This window comes from Leiobunum rupestre, chromosome 7 (genome assembly GCF_980474605.1).
Source record: "Leiobunum rupestre chromosome 7, qqLeiRupe1.1.hap1, whole genome shotgun sequence".
NCBI classification, from domain to species: domain Eukaryota; kingdom Metazoa; phylum Arthropoda; class Arachnida; order Opiliones; family Sclerosomatidae; genus Leiobunum; species Leiobunum rupestre.
The window spans coordinates 27,828,011-27,842,265 of record NC_143390.1 but is presented as its reverse complement, the minus strand read 5'-3'; the positions used below and the strand labels follow the sequence as shown (position 1 = coordinate 27,842,265).

At 46.4% G+C, this 14,255-nt stretch overlaps 43 non-coding genes across 43 annotated transcripts; all 43 read left to right on the top strand.

Moving 5' to 3' along the window:
- Nucleotides 1-950: 950 nt before the first annotated feature.
- On the top strand, nt 951-1,023 carry TRNAR-UCU (transfer RNA arginine (anticodon UCU)). Its single transcript has one exon. It is a non-coding gene; the product is annotated as a tRNA-Arg (tRNA).
- A 219-nt stretch (nt 1,024-1,242) lies between these two features.
- TRNAR-UCU (transfer RNA arginine (anticodon UCU)) lies at nt 1,243-1,315 on the top strand. The gene has a single exon. It is a non-coding gene; the product is annotated as a tRNA-Arg (tRNA).
- A 510-nt stretch (nt 1,316-1,825) lies between these two features.
- TRNAR-UCU (transfer RNA arginine (anticodon UCU)) lies at nt 1,826-1,898 on the top strand. The gene has a single exon. It is a non-coding gene; the product is annotated as a tRNA-Arg (tRNA).
- Nucleotides 1,899-2,409: 511 nt separating this feature from the next.
- Nucleotides 2,410-2,482, top strand: TRNAR-UCU (transfer RNA arginine (anticodon UCU)). The gene has a single exon. It is a non-coding gene; the product is annotated as a tRNA-Arg (tRNA).
- Nucleotides 2,483-2,555: 73 nt separating this feature from the next.
- On the top strand, nt 2,556-2,628 carry TRNAR-UCU (transfer RNA arginine (anticodon UCU)). Its single transcript has one exon. It is a non-coding gene; the product is annotated as a tRNA-Arg (tRNA).
- A 365-nt stretch (nt 2,629-2,993) lies between these two features.
- Nucleotides 2,994-3,066, top strand: TRNAR-UCU (transfer RNA arginine (anticodon UCU)). The gene has a single exon. It is a non-coding gene; the product is annotated as a tRNA-Arg (tRNA).
- Nucleotides 3,067-3,139: 73 nt separating this feature from the next.
- Nucleotides 3,140-3,212, top strand: TRNAR-UCU (transfer RNA arginine (anticodon UCU)). The gene has a single exon. It is a non-coding gene; the product is annotated as a tRNA-Arg (tRNA).
- Nucleotides 3,213-3,431: 219 nt separating this feature from the next.
- Nucleotides 3,432-3,504, top strand: TRNAR-UCU (transfer RNA arginine (anticodon UCU)). Its single transcript has one exon. It is a non-coding gene; the product is annotated as a tRNA-Arg (tRNA).
- Nucleotides 3,505-3,577: 73 nt separating this feature from the next.
- TRNAR-UCU (transfer RNA arginine (anticodon UCU)) lies at nt 3,578-3,650 on the top strand. Its single transcript has one exon. It is a non-coding gene; the product is annotated as a tRNA-Arg (tRNA).
- A 511-nt stretch (nt 3,651-4,161) lies between these two features.
- Nucleotides 4,162-4,234, top strand: TRNAR-UCU (transfer RNA arginine (anticodon UCU)). Its single transcript has one exon. It is a non-coding gene; the product is annotated as a tRNA-Arg (tRNA).
- A 365-nt stretch (nt 4,235-4,599) lies between these two features.
- TRNAR-UCU (transfer RNA arginine (anticodon UCU)) lies at nt 4,600-4,672 on the top strand. Its single transcript has one exon. It is a non-coding gene; the product is annotated as a tRNA-Arg (tRNA).
- A 219-nt stretch (nt 4,673-4,891) lies between these two features.
- TRNAR-UCU (transfer RNA arginine (anticodon UCU)) lies at nt 4,892-4,964 on the top strand. The gene has a single exon. It is a non-coding gene; the product is annotated as a tRNA-Arg (tRNA).
- A 73-nt stretch (nt 4,965-5,037) lies between these two features.
- Nucleotides 5,038-5,110, top strand: TRNAR-UCU (transfer RNA arginine (anticodon UCU)). Its single transcript has one exon. It is a non-coding gene; the product is annotated as a tRNA-Arg (tRNA).
- A 73-nt stretch (nt 5,111-5,183) lies between these two features.
- On the top strand, nt 5,184-5,256 carry TRNAR-UCU (transfer RNA arginine (anticodon UCU)). Its single transcript has one exon. It is a non-coding gene; the product is annotated as a tRNA-Arg (tRNA).
- Nucleotides 5,257-5,621: 365 nt separating this feature from the next.
- Nucleotides 5,622-5,694, top strand: TRNAR-UCU (transfer RNA arginine (anticodon UCU)). The gene has a single exon. It is a non-coding gene; the product is annotated as a tRNA-Arg (tRNA).
- A 73-nt stretch (nt 5,695-5,767) lies between these two features.
- TRNAR-UCU (transfer RNA arginine (anticodon UCU)) lies at nt 5,768-5,840 on the top strand. The gene has a single exon. It is a non-coding gene; the product is annotated as a tRNA-Arg (tRNA).
- Nucleotides 5,841-6,351: 511 nt separating this feature from the next.
- TRNAR-UCU (transfer RNA arginine (anticodon UCU)) lies at nt 6,352-6,424 on the top strand. Its single transcript has one exon. It is a non-coding gene; the product is annotated as a tRNA-Arg (tRNA).
- A 73-nt stretch (nt 6,425-6,497) lies between these two features.
- On the top strand, nt 6,498-6,570 carry TRNAR-UCU (transfer RNA arginine (anticodon UCU)). Its single transcript has one exon. It is a non-coding gene; the product is annotated as a tRNA-Arg (tRNA).
- Nucleotides 6,571-7,080: 510 nt separating this feature from the next.
- On the top strand, nt 7,081-7,153 carry TRNAR-UCU (transfer RNA arginine (anticodon UCU)). The gene has a single exon. It is a non-coding gene; the product is annotated as a tRNA-Arg (tRNA).
- A 219-nt stretch (nt 7,154-7,372) lies between these two features.
- Nucleotides 7,373-7,445, top strand: TRNAR-UCU (transfer RNA arginine (anticodon UCU)). Its single transcript has one exon. It is a non-coding gene; the product is annotated as a tRNA-Arg (tRNA).
- A 73-nt stretch (nt 7,446-7,518) lies between these two features.
- On the top strand, nt 7,519-7,591 carry TRNAR-UCU (transfer RNA arginine (anticodon UCU)). Its single transcript has one exon. It is a non-coding gene; the product is annotated as a tRNA-Arg (tRNA).
- Nucleotides 7,592-7,955: 364 nt separating this feature from the next.
- On the top strand, nt 7,956-8,028 carry TRNAR-UCU (transfer RNA arginine (anticodon UCU)). The gene has a single exon. It is a non-coding gene; the product is annotated as a tRNA-Arg (tRNA).
- A 73-nt stretch (nt 8,029-8,101) lies between these two features.
- TRNAR-UCU (transfer RNA arginine (anticodon UCU)) lies at nt 8,102-8,174 on the top strand. Its single transcript has one exon. It is a non-coding gene; the product is annotated as a tRNA-Arg (tRNA).
- Nucleotides 8,175-8,247: 73 nt separating this feature from the next.
- TRNAR-UCU (transfer RNA arginine (anticodon UCU)) lies at nt 8,248-8,320 on the top strand. The gene has a single exon. It is a non-coding gene; the product is annotated as a tRNA-Arg (tRNA).
- A 73-nt stretch (nt 8,321-8,393) lies between these two features.
- TRNAR-UCU (transfer RNA arginine (anticodon UCU)) lies at nt 8,394-8,466 on the top strand. Its single transcript has one exon. It is a non-coding gene; the product is annotated as a tRNA-Arg (tRNA).
- Nucleotides 8,467-8,977: 511 nt separating this feature from the next.
- On the top strand, nt 8,978-9,050 carry TRNAR-UCU (transfer RNA arginine (anticodon UCU)). Its single transcript has one exon. It is a non-coding gene; the product is annotated as a tRNA-Arg (tRNA).
- A 73-nt stretch (nt 9,051-9,123) lies between these two features.
- Nucleotides 9,124-9,196, top strand: TRNAR-UCU (transfer RNA arginine (anticodon UCU)). Its single transcript has one exon. It is a non-coding gene; the product is annotated as a tRNA-Arg (tRNA).
- Nucleotides 9,197-9,561: 365 nt separating this feature from the next.
- On the top strand, nt 9,562-9,634 carry TRNAR-UCU (transfer RNA arginine (anticodon UCU)). The gene has a single exon. It is a non-coding gene; the product is annotated as a tRNA-Arg (tRNA).
- Nucleotides 9,635-9,999: 365 nt separating this feature from the next.
- TRNAR-UCU (transfer RNA arginine (anticodon UCU)) lies at nt 10,000-10,072 on the top strand. Its single transcript has one exon. It is a non-coding gene; the product is annotated as a tRNA-Arg (tRNA).
- A 219-nt stretch (nt 10,073-10,291) lies between these two features.
- Nucleotides 10,292-10,364, top strand: TRNAR-UCU (transfer RNA arginine (anticodon UCU)). Its single transcript has one exon. It is a non-coding gene; the product is annotated as a tRNA-Arg (tRNA).
- A 365-nt stretch (nt 10,365-10,729) lies between these two features.
- TRNAR-UCU (transfer RNA arginine (anticodon UCU)) lies at nt 10,730-10,802 on the top strand. The gene has a single exon. It is a non-coding gene; the product is annotated as a tRNA-Arg (tRNA).
- A 73-nt stretch (nt 10,803-10,875) lies between these two features.
- On the top strand, nt 10,876-10,948 carry TRNAR-UCU (transfer RNA arginine (anticodon UCU)). Its single transcript has one exon. It is a non-coding gene; the product is annotated as a tRNA-Arg (tRNA).
- Nucleotides 10,949-11,021: 73 nt separating this feature from the next.
- TRNAR-UCU (transfer RNA arginine (anticodon UCU)) lies at nt 11,022-11,094 on the top strand. The gene has a single exon. It is a non-coding gene; the product is annotated as a tRNA-Arg (tRNA).
- A 219-nt stretch (nt 11,095-11,313) lies between these two features.
- On the top strand, nt 11,314-11,386 carry TRNAR-UCU (transfer RNA arginine (anticodon UCU)). The gene has a single exon. It is a non-coding gene; the product is annotated as a tRNA-Arg (tRNA).
- A 73-nt stretch (nt 11,387-11,459) lies between these two features.
- On the top strand, nt 11,460-11,532 carry TRNAR-UCU (transfer RNA arginine (anticodon UCU)). Its single transcript has one exon. It is a non-coding gene; the product is annotated as a tRNA-Arg (tRNA).
- A 73-nt stretch (nt 11,533-11,605) lies between these two features.
- Nucleotides 11,606-11,678, top strand: TRNAR-UCU (transfer RNA arginine (anticodon UCU)). The gene has a single exon. It is a non-coding gene; the product is annotated as a tRNA-Arg (tRNA).
- A 219-nt stretch (nt 11,679-11,897) lies between these two features.
- TRNAR-UCU (transfer RNA arginine (anticodon UCU)) lies at nt 11,898-11,970 on the top strand. The gene has a single exon. It is a non-coding gene; the product is annotated as a tRNA-Arg (tRNA).
- Nucleotides 11,971-12,481: 511 nt separating this feature from the next.
- TRNAR-UCU (transfer RNA arginine (anticodon UCU)) lies at nt 12,482-12,554 on the top strand. Its single transcript has one exon. It is a non-coding gene; the product is annotated as a tRNA-Arg (tRNA).
- Nucleotides 12,555-12,627: 73 nt separating this feature from the next.
- Nucleotides 12,628-12,700, top strand: TRNAR-UCU (transfer RNA arginine (anticodon UCU)). Its single transcript has one exon. It is a non-coding gene; the product is annotated as a tRNA-Arg (tRNA).
- A 365-nt stretch (nt 12,701-13,065) lies between these two features.
- On the top strand, nt 13,066-13,138 carry TRNAR-UCU (transfer RNA arginine (anticodon UCU)). The gene has a single exon. It is a non-coding gene; the product is annotated as a tRNA-Arg (tRNA).
- A 219-nt stretch (nt 13,139-13,357) lies between these two features.
- Nucleotides 13,358-13,430, top strand: TRNAR-UCU (transfer RNA arginine (anticodon UCU)). The gene has a single exon. It is a non-coding gene; the product is annotated as a tRNA-Arg (tRNA).
- A 511-nt stretch (nt 13,431-13,941) lies between these two features.
- On the top strand, nt 13,942-14,014 carry TRNAR-UCU (transfer RNA arginine (anticodon UCU)). Its single transcript has one exon. It is a non-coding gene; the product is annotated as a tRNA-Arg (tRNA).
- Nucleotides 14,015-14,087: 73 nt separating this feature from the next.
- Nucleotides 14,088-14,160, top strand: TRNAR-UCU (transfer RNA arginine (anticodon UCU)). Its single transcript has one exon. It is a non-coding gene; the product is annotated as a tRNA-Arg (tRNA).
- The last annotated feature ends 95 nt before the right edge of the window (nt 14,161-14,255 follow it).

Sequence of the window (14,255 nt, the reverse complement as noted above, 5' to 3'; positions counted from 1 at the left end):
AACTTAGAAATTTAAATACTTCAATAAATATAAATGGAATAATAAAAAGTCTTAGAGGACTCCAGATGAAAACAAACATTTTAAAATAATATTTTTCGGGGATCGGTGCTTTTCAAAATAAGAAAATTAAAAATAATCGTAAATGGAAATATTTTAATAATTTAAAGTTGATACACCTCAGTTACAAGGTGTTCTAACCAGATAACCAACATTAAGCAATGCGCCTGAGCTCATTTCATTCAATCCCACTCAGTAACTGCAGCCAGCTAAACCCAGTCTTAAGTTTAGAATGGGAAGTGTTTGGGTGTGACCTTTTTCAAGTGAACTCCAAATGTTATGATCATGGTTGACTACTTCCAAAAATCTATCAAAGCTTAAAGGTGAACGGTCAAGCTTTAACCAGTTAGATAGCCCTATAGCCCATTAAAAACTAAAATAAATTTTACTTTTGCTGATAAGCATCGTTTTCCGAACAGCTTCGACGGAATTTCCAAACAAACATATTCTTCGGGGTCTCTGTGGTGTAGTGGATAGCACATCGGACTTCTAATTCAAAGTTCCTGGGTTCGGTCCCCATCAGAGATGTCGCTACTTTTGCTGAGAAGCATCGTTTTCCTAACAGCTTCGACGGAATTTCCAAACAAACATATTCTTCGGGGTCTCTGTGGTGTAGTGGATAGCACATCGGACTTCTAGTCCAAAGTTCCTGGGTTCGGTCCAAAGCAGAAACGTCGCCTCTTTTGCTGAGAAGCATCGTTTTCCGAACAGCTTCGACGGAATTTCCAAACAAACATTTTCTTCGTAGTCTCTGTGGTGTAGTGGATAGCACATCGGACTTCTAATCCAAAGTTCCTGGGTTCGGTCCATTGCAGAGATGTCGCCTCTTTTGCTGAGAAGCATCGTTTTCCGAACAGCTTCGACGGAATTTCCAAACAAAAATATTCTTCGGGGTCTCTGTGGTGTAGTGGATAGCACATCGGACTTCTAATCCGAAGGTCCTGGGTTCGATCCCCAGCAGAGGTGTCGCCTCTTTTGCTGAGAAGCATCGTTTTCCGAACAGCTTCGACGGAATTTCCAAACAAACATATCCTTCGGGGTCTCTGTGGTGTAGTGGATAGCACATCGGGCTTCTAATCCCAAGTTCCTGGGTTCGGTCCCCAGCAGAGATGTCGCTACTTTTGCTGAGAAGCATCGTTTTCCGAACAGCTTCGACGGAATTTCCAAACAAACATACTCTTTGTAGTCTCTGTGGTGTAGTGGATAGCACATCGGACTTCTAATCCGAAGGTCCTGGGTTCGATCCCCAGCAGAGATGTCGCTACTTTTGCTGAGAAGCATCGTTTTCCGAACAGCTTCGACGAAATTTCCAAACAAACATATTCTGCGGGGTCTCTGTGGTGTAGTGGATAGCACATCGGGCTTCTAACCCAAAGTTCCTGGGTTCGGTCCCCAGCAGAGATGTCGCTAATTTTGCTGAGAAGCATCGTTTTCCGAACAGCTTCGACGGAATTTCCAAACAAACATATTCTTCGTAGTCTCTGTGGTGTAGTGGATAGCACATCGGACATCTGATCCGAAGGTTCTGGGTTCGATCCCCAACAGAGATGTCGCTATTTTTGCTGAGAAGCATCGTTTTCCGAACAGCTTCGACGGAATTTCCAAACCAACATATTTTCGTAGTCTCTGTGGTGTAGTGGATAGCACATCGGACATCTAATCCGAAGGTTCTGGGTTCGATCCCCAACAGAGATGTCGCTAATTTTGCTGAGAAGCATCGTTTTCCGAACAGCTTCGACGGAATTTCCAAACAAACATATTCTTCGTAGTCTCTGTGGTGAAGTGGATAGCACATCGGACTTCTAATCCGAAGGTCCTGGGTTCGATCCCCAACAGAGATGTAGCTAATTTTGCTGAGAAGCATCGTTTTCCGAACAGCTTCGACGGAATTTCCAAACAAACACATTCTTCGTAGTCTCTGTGGTGTAGTGGATAGCACATCGGACATCTAATCCGAAGGTCCTGGGTTCGATCCCGAACAGAGATGTCGCTACTTTTGCTGAGAAGCATCGTTTTCCGAACAGCTTCGACGGAATTTCCAAACAAGCATATCCTTCGTAGTCTCTGTGGTGTAGTGGATAGCACATCGGACATCTAATCCGAAGGTCCTGGGTTCGATCCCGAACAGAGATGTCGCTACTTTTGCTGAGAAGCATCGTTTTCCGAACAGCTTCGACGGAATTTCCAAACAAACAGATTCTGCGGGGTCTCTGTGGTGTAGTGGATAGCACATCGGGCTTCTAATCCAAAGTTCCTGGGTTCGGTCCCCAGCAGAGATGTCGCTACTTTTGCTGAGAAGCATCGTTTTCCGAACAGCTTCGACGGAATTTCCAAACAAACGTATTCTTCGTAGTCTCTGTGGTGTAGTGGATAGCACATCGGACTTCTAATCCGAAGGTTGTGGGTTCGATCCCCAACAGAGATGTCGCTAATTTTGCTGAGAAGCATCGTTTTCCGAACAGCTTCGACGGAATTTCCAAACAAACATATTCTTCGTAGTCTCTGTGGTGAAGTGGATAGCACATCGGACTTCTAATCCGAAGGTCCTGGGTTCGATCCCCAACAGAGATGTAGCTAATTTTGCTGAGAAGCATCGTTTTCCGAACAGCTTCGACGGAATTTCCAAACAAACACATTCTTCGTAGTCTCTGTGGTGTAGTGGATAGCACATCGGACATCTAATCCGAAGGTCCTGGGTTCGATCCCGAACAGAGATGTCGCTACTTTTGCTGAGAAGCATCGTTTTCCGAACAGCTTCGACGGAATTTCCAAACAAACATATTCTTCGTAGTCTCTGTGGTGTAGTGGATAGCACATCGGACATCTAATCCGAAGGTCCTGGGTTCGATCCCGAACAGAGATGTCGCTACTTTTGCTGAGAAGCATTGTTTTCCGAACAGCTTCGACGGAATTTCCAAACAAATATATTCTTCGTAGTCTCTGTGGTGTAGTGGATAGCACATCGGACTTCTAATCCGAAGGTCCTGGGTTCGATCCCCAGCAGAGATGTCGCTACTTTTGCTGAGAAACATCGTTTTCCGAACAGCTTCGACGGAATTTCCAAACAAACACATTCTTCGTAGTCTCTGTGGTGTAGTGGATAGCACATCGGACTTCTAATCCGAAAGACTTGGGTTCGATCCCCAGCAGAGATGTCGCTACTTTTGCTGAGAAGCATCGTTTTCCGAACAGCTTCGACGGAATTTCCAAACAAACATATTCTTCGGGGTCTCTGTGGTGTAGTGGATAGCACATCGGACATCTAATCCGAAGGTCCTGGGTTCGATCCCGAACAGAGATGTCGCTACTTTTGCTGAGAAGCATCGTTTTCCGAACAGCTTCGACGGAATTTCCAAACAAACATATTCTTCGTAGTCTCTGTGGTGTAGTGGATAGCACATCGGACTTCTAATCCGAAGGTCCTGGGTTCGATCCCCAGCAGAGATGTCGCTACTTTTGCTGAGAAACATCGTTTTCCGAACAGCTTCGACGGAATTTCCAAACAAACACATTCTTCGCAGTCTCTGTGGTGTAGTGGATAGCACATCGGACTTCTAATCCGAAAGTCTTGGGTTCGATCCCCAGCAGAGATGTCGCTACTTTTGCTGAGAAGCATCGTTTTCCGAACAGCTTCGACGGAATTTCCAAACAAACATATTCTTCGGGGTCTCTGTGGTGTAGTGGATAGCACATCGGACTTCTAAACCGAAACTCTTGGGTTCGATCCCCAGAAGAGATGACGCTACTTTGACTGAGAAGCATCGTGCTCCGAACACCTTCGACGGAATTTCCAAACATACATATTTTTCGGGGTGTCTGTGGTGTAGTGGATAGTACTTCGGACTTCTAATCCGAAGGTCCTGGGTCTGATCCGCAGCAGAGATGTCGCCTCTTTTGCTGAGAAGCATCGTTTTCCAAACAGCTTCGACGGAATTTCCAAACAAACATATTCTTCGTAGTCTCTGTGGTGTAGTGGATAGCACATCGGACATCTAATCCGAAGGTTCTGGGTTCGATCCCCAACAGAGATGTCGCTAATTTTGCTGAGAAGCATCGTTTTCCGAACAGCTTCGACGGAATTTCCAAACAAACATATTCTTCGTAGTCTCTGTGGTGTAGTGGATAGCACATCGGACTTCTAATCCGAAGGTCCTGGGTTCGATACCCAACAGAGATGTAGCTAATTTTGCTGAGAAGCATCGTTTTCCGAACAGCTTCGACGGAATTTCCAAACAAACATATTCTTCGTAGTCTCTGTGGTGTAGTGGATAGCACATCGGACATCTAATCCGAAGGTCCTGGGTTCGATCCCAAACAGAGATGTCGCTACTTTTGCTGAGAAGCATCGTTTTCCGAACAGCTTCGACGGAATTTCCAAACAAGCATATTCTTCGTAGTCTCTGTGGTGTAGTGGATAGCACATCGGACATCTAATCCGAAGGTCCTGGGTTCGATCCCGAACAGAGATGTCGCTACTTTTGCTGAGAAGCATCGTTTTCCGAACAGCTTCGACGGAATTTCCAAACAAACATATTCTTTGTAGTCTCTGTGGTGTAGTGGATAGCACATCGGACTTCTAATCCGAAGGTCCTGGGTTCGATCCCCAGCAGAAATGTCGCTACTTTTGCTGAGAAGCATCGTTTTCCGAACAGCTTCGACGAAATTTCCAAACAAACATATTCTGCGGGGTCTCTGTGGTGTAGTGGATAGCACATCGGGCTTCTAATCCAAAGTTCCTGGGTTCGGTCCCCAGTAGATATGTCGCTACTTTTGCTGAGAAGCATCGTTTTCCGAACAGCTTCGACGGAATTTCCAAACAAACGTATTCTTCGTAGTCTCTGTGGTGTAGTGGATAGCACATCGGACTTCTAATCCGAAGGTTGTGGGTTCGATCCCCAACAGAGATGTCGCTAATTTTGCTGAGAAGCATCGTTTTCCGAACAGCTTCGACGGAATTTCCAAACAAACATATTCTTCGTAGTCTCTGTGGTGTAGTGGATAGCACATCGGACTTCTAATCCGAAGGTCCTGGGTTCGATCCCCAGCAGAGATGTCGCTACTTTTGCTGAGAAACATCGTTTTCCGAACAGCTTCGACGGAATTTCCAAACAAACACATTCTTCGTAGTCTCTGTGGTGTAGTGGATAGCACATCGGACTTCTAATCCGAAAGACTTGGGTTCGATCCCCAGCAGAGATGTCGCTACTTTTGCTGAGAAGCATCGTTTTCCGAACAGCTTCGACGGAATTTCCAAACAAACATATTCTTCGTAGTCTCTGTGGTGTAGTGGATAGCACATCGGACATCTAATCCGAAGGTCCTGGGTTCGATCCCGAACAGAGATGTCGCTACTTTTGCTGAGAAGCATCGTTTTCCGAACAGCTTCGACGGAATTTCCAAACAAACATATTCTTCGTAGTCTCGGTGGTGTAGTGGATAGCACATCGGACATCTAATCCGAAGGTCCTGGGTTCGATCCCGAACAGAGATGTCGCTACTTTTGCTGAGAAGCATCGTTTTCCGAACAGCTTCGACGGAATTTCCAAACAAACATATTCTTCGTAGTCTCTGTGGTGTAGTGGATAGCACATCGGACTTCTAATCCGAAGGTCCTGGGTTCGATCCCCAGCAGAGATGTCGCTACTTTTGCTGAGAAACATCGTTTTCCGAACAGCTTCGACGGAATTTCCAAACAAACACATTCTTCGTAGTCTCTGTGGTGTAGTGGATAGCACATCGGACTTCTAATCCGAAAGACTTGGGTTCGATCCCCAGCAGAGATGTCGCTACTTTTGCTGAGAAGCATCGTTTTCCGAACAGCTTCGACGGAATTTCCAAACAAACATATTCTTCGGGGTCTCTGTGGTGTAGTGGATAGCACATCGGACATCTAATTCAAAGTTCCTGGGTTCGGTCCCCATCAGAGATGTCGCCTCTTTCGCTGAGAAGCATCGTTTTCCGAACAGCTTCGACGGAATTTCCAAACAAACATATTCTTCGTAGTCTCTGTGGTGTAGTGGATAGCACATCGGACTTCTAAACCGAAACTCTTGGGTTCGATCCCCAGAAGAGATGACGCTACTTTGGCTGAGAAGCATCGTGCTCCGAACACCTTCGACGGAATTTCCAAACATACATATTTTTCGGGGTGTCTGTGGTGTAGTGGATAGTACATCGGACTTCTAATCCGAAGGTCCTGGGTCTGATCCGCAGCAGAGATGTCGCCTCTTTTGCTGAGAAGCATCGTTTTCCGAACAGCTTCGACGGAATTTCCAAACAAACATATTCTTCGTAGTCTCTGTGGTGTAGTGGATAGCACATCGGACTTCTAATCCGAAGGTCCTGGGTTCGATCCCCAGCAGAGATGTCGCTGCTTTTGCTGAGAAGCATCGTTTTCCGAACAGCTTCGACGGAATTTCCAAACAAACATACTCTTCGTAGTCTCTGTGGTGTAGTGGATAGCACATCGGACTTCTAATCCGAAGGTCCTGGGTTCGATCCCCAGCAGAGATGTCGCTACTTTTGCTGAGAAGCATCGTTTTCCGAACAGCTTCGACGGAATTTCCAAACAAACATATTCTGCGGGGTCTCTGTGGTGTAGTGGATAGCACATCGGGCTTCTAATCCAAAGTTCCTGGGTTCGGTCCCCAGCAGAGATGTCGCTACTTTTGCTGAGAAGCATCGTTTTCCGAACAGCTTCGACGGAATTTCCAAACAAACATATTCTTCGTAATCTCTGTGGTGTAGTGGATAGCACATCGGACATCTAATCCGAAGGTCCTGGGTTCGATCCCGAACAGAGATGTCGCTACTTTTGCTGAGAAGCATCGTTTTCCGAACAGCTTCGACGGAATTTCCAAACAAACATATTCTCGTAGTCTCTGTGGTGTAGTGGATAGCACATCGGACATCTAATCCGAAGGTTCTGGGTTCGATCCCCAACAGAGATGTCGCTAATTTTGCTGAGAAGCATCGTTTTCCGAACAGCTTCGACGGAATTTCCAAACAAACATATTCTTCGTAGTCTCTGTGGTGTAGTGGATAGCACATCGGACTTCTAATCCGAAGGTCCTGGGTTCGATCCCCAACAGAGATGTAGCTAATTTTGCTGAGAAGCATCGTTTTCCGAACAGCTTCGACGGAATTTCCAAACAAACATATTCTTCGTAGTCTCTGTGGTGTAGTGGATAGCACATCGGACATCTAATCCGAAGGTCCTGGGTTCGATCCCGAACAGAGATGTCGCTACTTTTGCTGAGAAGCATCGTTTTCCGAACAGCTTCGACGGAATTTCCAAACAAGCATATTCTTCGTAGTCTCTGTGGTGTAGTGGATAGCACATCGGACTTCTAATCCGAAGATCCTGGGTTCGATCCCCAGCAGAGATGTCGCTACTTTTGCTGAGAAGCATCGTTTTCCGAACAGCTTCGACGGAATTTCCAAACAAACATATTCTTCGTAGTCTCTGTGGTGTAGTGGATAGCACATCGGACTTCTAGTCCGAAGGTCCTGGGTTCGACCCCCAACAGAGATGTCGCTAATTTTGCTGAGAAGCATCGTTTTCCGAACAGCTTCGACGGAATTTCCAAACAAACATAATATTCGTAGTCTCTGTGGTGTAGTGGATAGCACATCGGACATCTGATCCGAAGGTTCTGGGTTCGATCCCCAACAGAGATGTCGCTATTTTTGCTGAGAAGCATCGTTTTCCGAACAGCTTCGACGGAATTTCCAAACAAACATATTCTCGTAGTCTCTGTGGTGTAGTGGATAGCACATCGGACATCTAATCCGAAGGTCCTGGGTTCGATCCCGAACAGAGATGTCGCTACTTTTGCTGAGAAGCATCGTTTTCCGAACAGCTTCGACGGAATTTCCAAACAAACATATTCTTCGTAGTCTCTGTGGTGTAGTGGATAGCACATCGGACTTCTAATCCGAAGGTCCTGGGTTCGATCCCCAGCAGAGATGTCGCTACTTTTGCTGAGAAACATCGTTTTCCGAACAGCTTCGACGGAATTTCCAAACAAACACTTTCTTCGTAGTCTCTGTGGTGTAGTGGATAGCACATCGGACTTCTAATCCGAAAGACTTGGGTTCGATCCCCAGCAGAGATGTCACTACTTTTGCTGAGAAGCATCGTTTTCCGAACAGCTTCGACGGAATTTCCAAACAAACATATTCTTCGGGGTCTCTGTGGTGTAGTGGATAGCACATCGGACTTCTAATCCGAAGGTCCTGGGTTCGATCCCCAGCAGAGATGTCGCTACTTTTGCTGAGAAACATCGTTTTCCGAACAGCTTCGACGGAATTTCCAAACAAACACATTCTTCGTAGTCTCTGTGGTGTAGTGGATAGCACATCGGACTTCTAATCCGAAAGTCTTGGGTTCGATCCCCAGCAGAGATGTCGCTACTTTTGCTGAGAAACATCGTTTTCCGAACAGCTTCGACGGAATTTCCAAACAAACATATTCTTCGGGGTCTCTGTGGTGTAGTGGATAGCACATCGGACTTCTAATTCAAAGTTCCTGGGTTCGGTCCCCATCAGAGATGTAACCTCTTTCGCTGAGAAGCATCGTTTTCCGAACAGCTTCGACGGAATTTCCAAACAAACATATTCTTCGTAGTCTCTGTGGTGTAGTGGATAGCACATCGGACTTCTAAACCGAAACTCTTGGGTTCGATCCCCAGAAGAGATGACGCTACTTTGACTGAGAAGCATCGTGCTCCGAATACCTTCGACGGAATTTCCAAACATACATATTTTTCGGGGTGTCTGTGGTGTAGTGGATAGTACATCGGACTTCTAATCCGAAGGTCCTGGGTCTGATCCGCAGCAGAGATGTCGCCTCTTTTGCTGAGAAGCATCGTTTTCCGAACAGCTTCGACGGAATTTCCAAACAAAAGTATTCTTCGTAGTCTCTGTGGTGTAGTGGATAGCACATCGGACTTCTAATCCGAAGGTCCTGGGTTCGATCCCCAGCAGAGATGTCGCTGCTTTTGCTGAGAAGCATCGTTTTCCGAACAGCTTCGACGGAATTTCCAAACAAACATATTCTTCGTAGTCTCTGTGGTGTAGTGGATAGCACATCGGACTTCTAATCCGAAGGTCCTGGGTTCGATCCCCAGCAGAGATGTCGCTACTTTTGCTGAGAAGCATCGTTTTCCGAACAGCTTCGAGGGAATTTCCAAACAAACATATTTTTCGTAGTCTCTGTGGTGTAGTGGATAGCACATCGGGCTTCTAATCCAAAGTTCCTGGGTTCGGTCCCCAGCAGAGATGTCGCTACTTTTGCTGAGAAGCATCGTTTTCCGAACAGCTTCGACGGAATTTCCAAACAAACATGTTCTTCGTAGTCTCTGTGGTGTAGTGGATAGCACATCGGGCTTCTAATCCAAAGTTCCTGGGTTCGGTCCCCAGCAGAGATGTCGCTACTTTTGCTGAGAAGCATCGTTTTCCGAACAGCTTCGACGGAATTTCCAAACAAACATATTCTTCGTAGTCTCTGTGGTGTAGTGGATAGCACATCGGACTTCTAATCCGAAGGTCCTGGGTTCGATCCCCAGCAGAGATGTCGCTACTTTTGCTGAGAAGCATCGTTTTCCGAACAGCTTCGACGGAATTTCCAAACAAAGATATTCTGCGGGGTCTCTGTGGTGTAGTGGATAGCACATCGGGCTTATAATCCAAAGTTCCTGGGTTCGGTCCCGAGCAGAGATGTCGCTACTTTTGCTGAGAAGCATCGTTTTCCGAACAGCTTCGACGGAATTTCCAAACAAACATATTCTTCGTAGTCTCCGTGGTGTAGTGGATAGCACATCGGACATCTAATCCGAAGGTCCTGGGTTCGATCCCGAACAGAGATGTCGCTACTTTTGCTGAGAAGCATCGTTTTCCGAACAGCTTCGACGGAATTTCCAAACAAGCATATTCTTCGTAGTCTCTGTGGTGTAGTGGATAGCACATCGGACTTCTAATCCGAAGATCCTGGGTTCGATCCCCAGCAGAGATGTCGCTACTTTTGCTGAGAAGCATCGTTTTCCGAACAGCTTCGACGGAATTTCCAAACAAACATATTCTTCGTAGTCTCTGTGGTGTAGTGGATAGCACATCGGACATCTGATCCGAAGGTTCTGGGTTCGATACCCAACAGAGATGTCGCTAATTTTGCTGAGAAGCATCGTTTTCCGAACAGCTTCGACGGAATTTCCAAACAAACATATTCTTCGTAGTCTCTGTGGTGTAGTGGATAGCACATCGGACTTCTAATCCGAAGGTCCTGGGTTCGATCCCCAACAGAGATGTAGCTAATTTTGCTGAGAAGCATCGTTTTCCGAACAGCTTCGACGGAATTTCCAAACAAACATATTCTTCGTAGTCTCTGTGGTGTAGTGGATAGCACATCGGACATCTAATCCGAAGGTCCTGGGTTCGATCCCGAACAGAGATGTCGCTACTTTTGCTGAGAAGCATCGTTTTCCGAACAGCTTCGACGGAATTTCCAAACAAGCATATTCTTCGTAGTCTCTGTGGTGTAGTGGATAGCACATCGGACATCTAATCCGAAGGTCCTGGGTTCGATCCCGAACAGAGATGTCGCTACTTTTGCTGAGAAGCATCGTTTTCCGAACAGCTTCGACGGAATTTCCAAACAAACATATTCCTTGTAGTCTCTGTGGTGTAGTGGATAGCACATCGGACTTCTAATCCGAAGGTCCTGGGTTCGATCCCCAGCAGAGATGTCGCTACTTTTGCTGAGAAGCATCGTTTTCCGAACAGCTTCGACGGAATTTCCAAACAAACGTATTCTTCGTAGTCTCTGTGGTGTAGTGGATAGCACATCGGACTTCTAATCCGAAGGTTGTGGGTTCGATCCCCAACAGAGATGTCGCTAATTTTGCTGAGAAGCATCGTTTTCCGAACAGCTTCGACGGAATTTCCAAACAATCATATTCTTCGTAGTCTCTGTGGTGTAGTGGATAGCACATCGGACTTCTAATCCGAAGGTCCTGGGTTCGATCCCCAACAGAGATGTCGCTACTTTTGCTGAGAAGCATCGTTTTCCGAACAGCTTCGACGGAATTTCCAAACAAACATATTCTTCGTAGTCTCTGTGGTGTAGTGGATAGCACATCGGACATCTAATCCGAAGGTCCTGGGTTCGATCCCGAACAGAGATGTCGCTACTTTTGCTGAGAAGCATCGTTTTCCGAACAGCTTCGACGGAATTTCCAAACAAACATATTCTTCGTAGTCTCTGTGGTGTAGTGGATAGCACATCGGACTTCTAATCCGAAAGACTTGGGTTCGATCCCCAGCAGAGATGTCGCTACTTTTGCTGAGAAGCATCGTTTTCCGAACAGCTTCGACGGAATTTCCAAACAAACGTATTCTTCGTAGTCTCTGTGGTGTAGTGGATAGCACATCGGACTTCTAATCCGAAGGTTGTGGGTTCGATCCCCAACAGAGATGTCGCTAATTTTGCTGAGAAGCATCGTTTTCCGAACAGCTTCGACGGAATTTCCAAACAATCATATTCTTCGTAGTCTCTGTGGTGTAGTGGATAGCACATCGGACTTCTAATCCGAAGGTCCTGGGTTCGATCCCCAACAGAGATGTCGCTACTTTTGCTGAGAAGCATCGTTTTCCGAACAGCTTCGACGGAATTTCCAAACAAACATATTCTTCGTAGTCTCTGTGGTGTAGTGGATAGCACATCGGACATCTAATCCGAAGGTCCTGGGTTCGATCCCGAACAGAGATGTCGCTACTTTTGCTGAGAAGCATCGTTTTCCGAACAGCTTCGACGGAATTTCCAAACAAACATATTCTTCGTAGTCTCTGTGGTGTAGTGGATAGCACATCGGACTTCTAATCCGAAAGACTTGGGTTCGATCCCCAGCAGAGATGTCGCTACTTTTGCTGAGAAGCATCGTTTTCCGAACAGCTTCGACGGAATTTCCAAACAAACATATTCTTCGGGGTCTCTGTGGTGTAGTGGATAGCACATCGGACTTCTAATTCAAAGTTCCTGGGTTCGGTCCCCATCAGAGATGTCGCCTCTTTCGCTGAGAAGCATCGATTTCCGAACAGCTTCGACGGAATTTCCAAACAAACATATTCTTCGTAGTCTCTGTGGTGTAGTGGATAGCACATCGGACTTCTAAACCGAAACTCTTGGGTTCGATCCCCAGAAGAGATGACGCTACTTTGGCTGAGAAGCATCGTGCTCCGAACACCTTCGACGGAATTTCCAAACATACATATTTTTCGGGGTGTCTGTGGTGTAGTGGATAGTACATCGGAATTCTAATCCGAAGGTCCTGGGTCTGATCCGCAGCAGAGATGTCGCCTCTTTTGCTGAGAAGCATCGTTTTCCGAACAGCTTCGACGGAATTTCCAAACAAACATATTCTTCGTAGTCTCTGTGGTGTAGTGGATAGCACATCGGACTTCTAATCTGAAGGTCCTGGGTTCGATCCCCAGCAGAGATGTCGCTGCTTTTGCTGAGAAGCATCGTTTTCCGAACAGCTTCGACGGAATTTCCAAACAAACATATTCTTCGTAGTCTCTGTGGTGTAGTGGATAGCACATCGGACTTCTAATCCGAAGGTCCTGGGTTCGATCCCCAGCAGAGATGTCGCTACTTTTGCTGAGAAGCATCGTTTTCCGAACAGCTTCGACGGAATTTCCAAACAAACATATTCTGCGGGGTCTCTGTGGTGTAGTGGATAGCACATCGGGCTTCTAATCCAAAGTTCCTGGGTTCGGTCCCCAGCAGAGATGTCGCTACTTTTGCTGAGAAGCATCGTTTTCCGAACAGCTTCGACGGAATTTCCAAACAAACATATTCTTCGTAATCTCTGTGGTGTAGTGGATAGCACATCGGACATCTAATCCGAAGGTCCTGGGTTCGATCCCGAACAGAGATGTCGCTACTTTTGCTGAGAAGCATCGTTTTCCGAACAGCTTCGACGGAATTTCCAAACAAACATATTCTTCGTAGTCTCTGTGGTGTAGTGGATAGCACATCGGACTTCTAATCCGAAGGTCCTGGGTTCGATCCCCAGCAGAGATGTCGATACTTTTGCTGAGAAGCATCGTTTTCCGAACAGCTTCGACGGAATTTCCAAACAAACATATTCTGCGGGGTCTCTGTGGTGTAGTGGATAGCACATCGGGCTTCTAATCCAAAGTTCCTGGGTTCGGTCCCCAGCAGAGATGTCGCTACTTTTGCTGAGAAGCATCGTTTTCCGAACAGCTTCGACGGAATTTCCAAACAAACATATTCTTCGTAGTCTCTGTGGTGTAGTGGATAGCACATCGGACTTCTAATCCGAAAGACTTGGGTTCGATCCCCAGCAGAGATGTCGCTACTTTTGCTGAGAAGCATCGTTTTCCGAACAGCTTCGACGGAATTTCCAAACAAACATATTCTTCGGGGTCTCTGTGGTGTAGTGGATAGCACATCGGACTTCTAATTCAAAGTTCCTGGGTTCGGTCCCCATCAGAGATGTCGCCTCTTTCGCTGAGAAGCATCGATTTCCGAACAGCTTCGACGGAATTTCCAAACAAACATATTCTTCGTAGTCTCTGTGGTGTAGTGGATAGCACATCGGACTTCTAAACCGAAACTCTTGGGTTCGATCCCCAGAAGAGATGACGCTACTTTGGCTGAGAAGCATCGTGCTCCGAACACCTTCGACGGAATTTCCAAACATACATATTTTTCGGGGTGTCTGTGGTGTAGTGGATAGTACATCGGAATTCTAATCCGAAGGTCCTGGGTCTGATCCGCAGCAGAGATGTCGCCTCTTTTGCTGAGAAGCATCGTTTTCCGAACAGCTTCGACGGAATTTCCAAACAAACATATTCTTCGTAGTCTCTGTGGTGTAGTGGATAGCACATCGGACTTCTAAGCTGAAGGTCCTGGGTTCGATCCCCAGCAGAGATGTCGCTGCTTTTGCTGAGAAGCATCGTTTTCCGAACAGCTTCGACGGAATTTCCAAACAAACATATTCTTCGTAGTCTCTGTGGTGTAGTGGATAGCACATCGGACTTCTAATCCGAAGGTCCTGGGTTCGATCCCCAGCAGAGATGTCGCTACTTTTGCTGAGAAGCATCGTTTTCCGAACAGCTTCGACGGAATTTCCAAACAAACATATTCTGCGGGGTCTCTGTGGTGTAGTGGATAG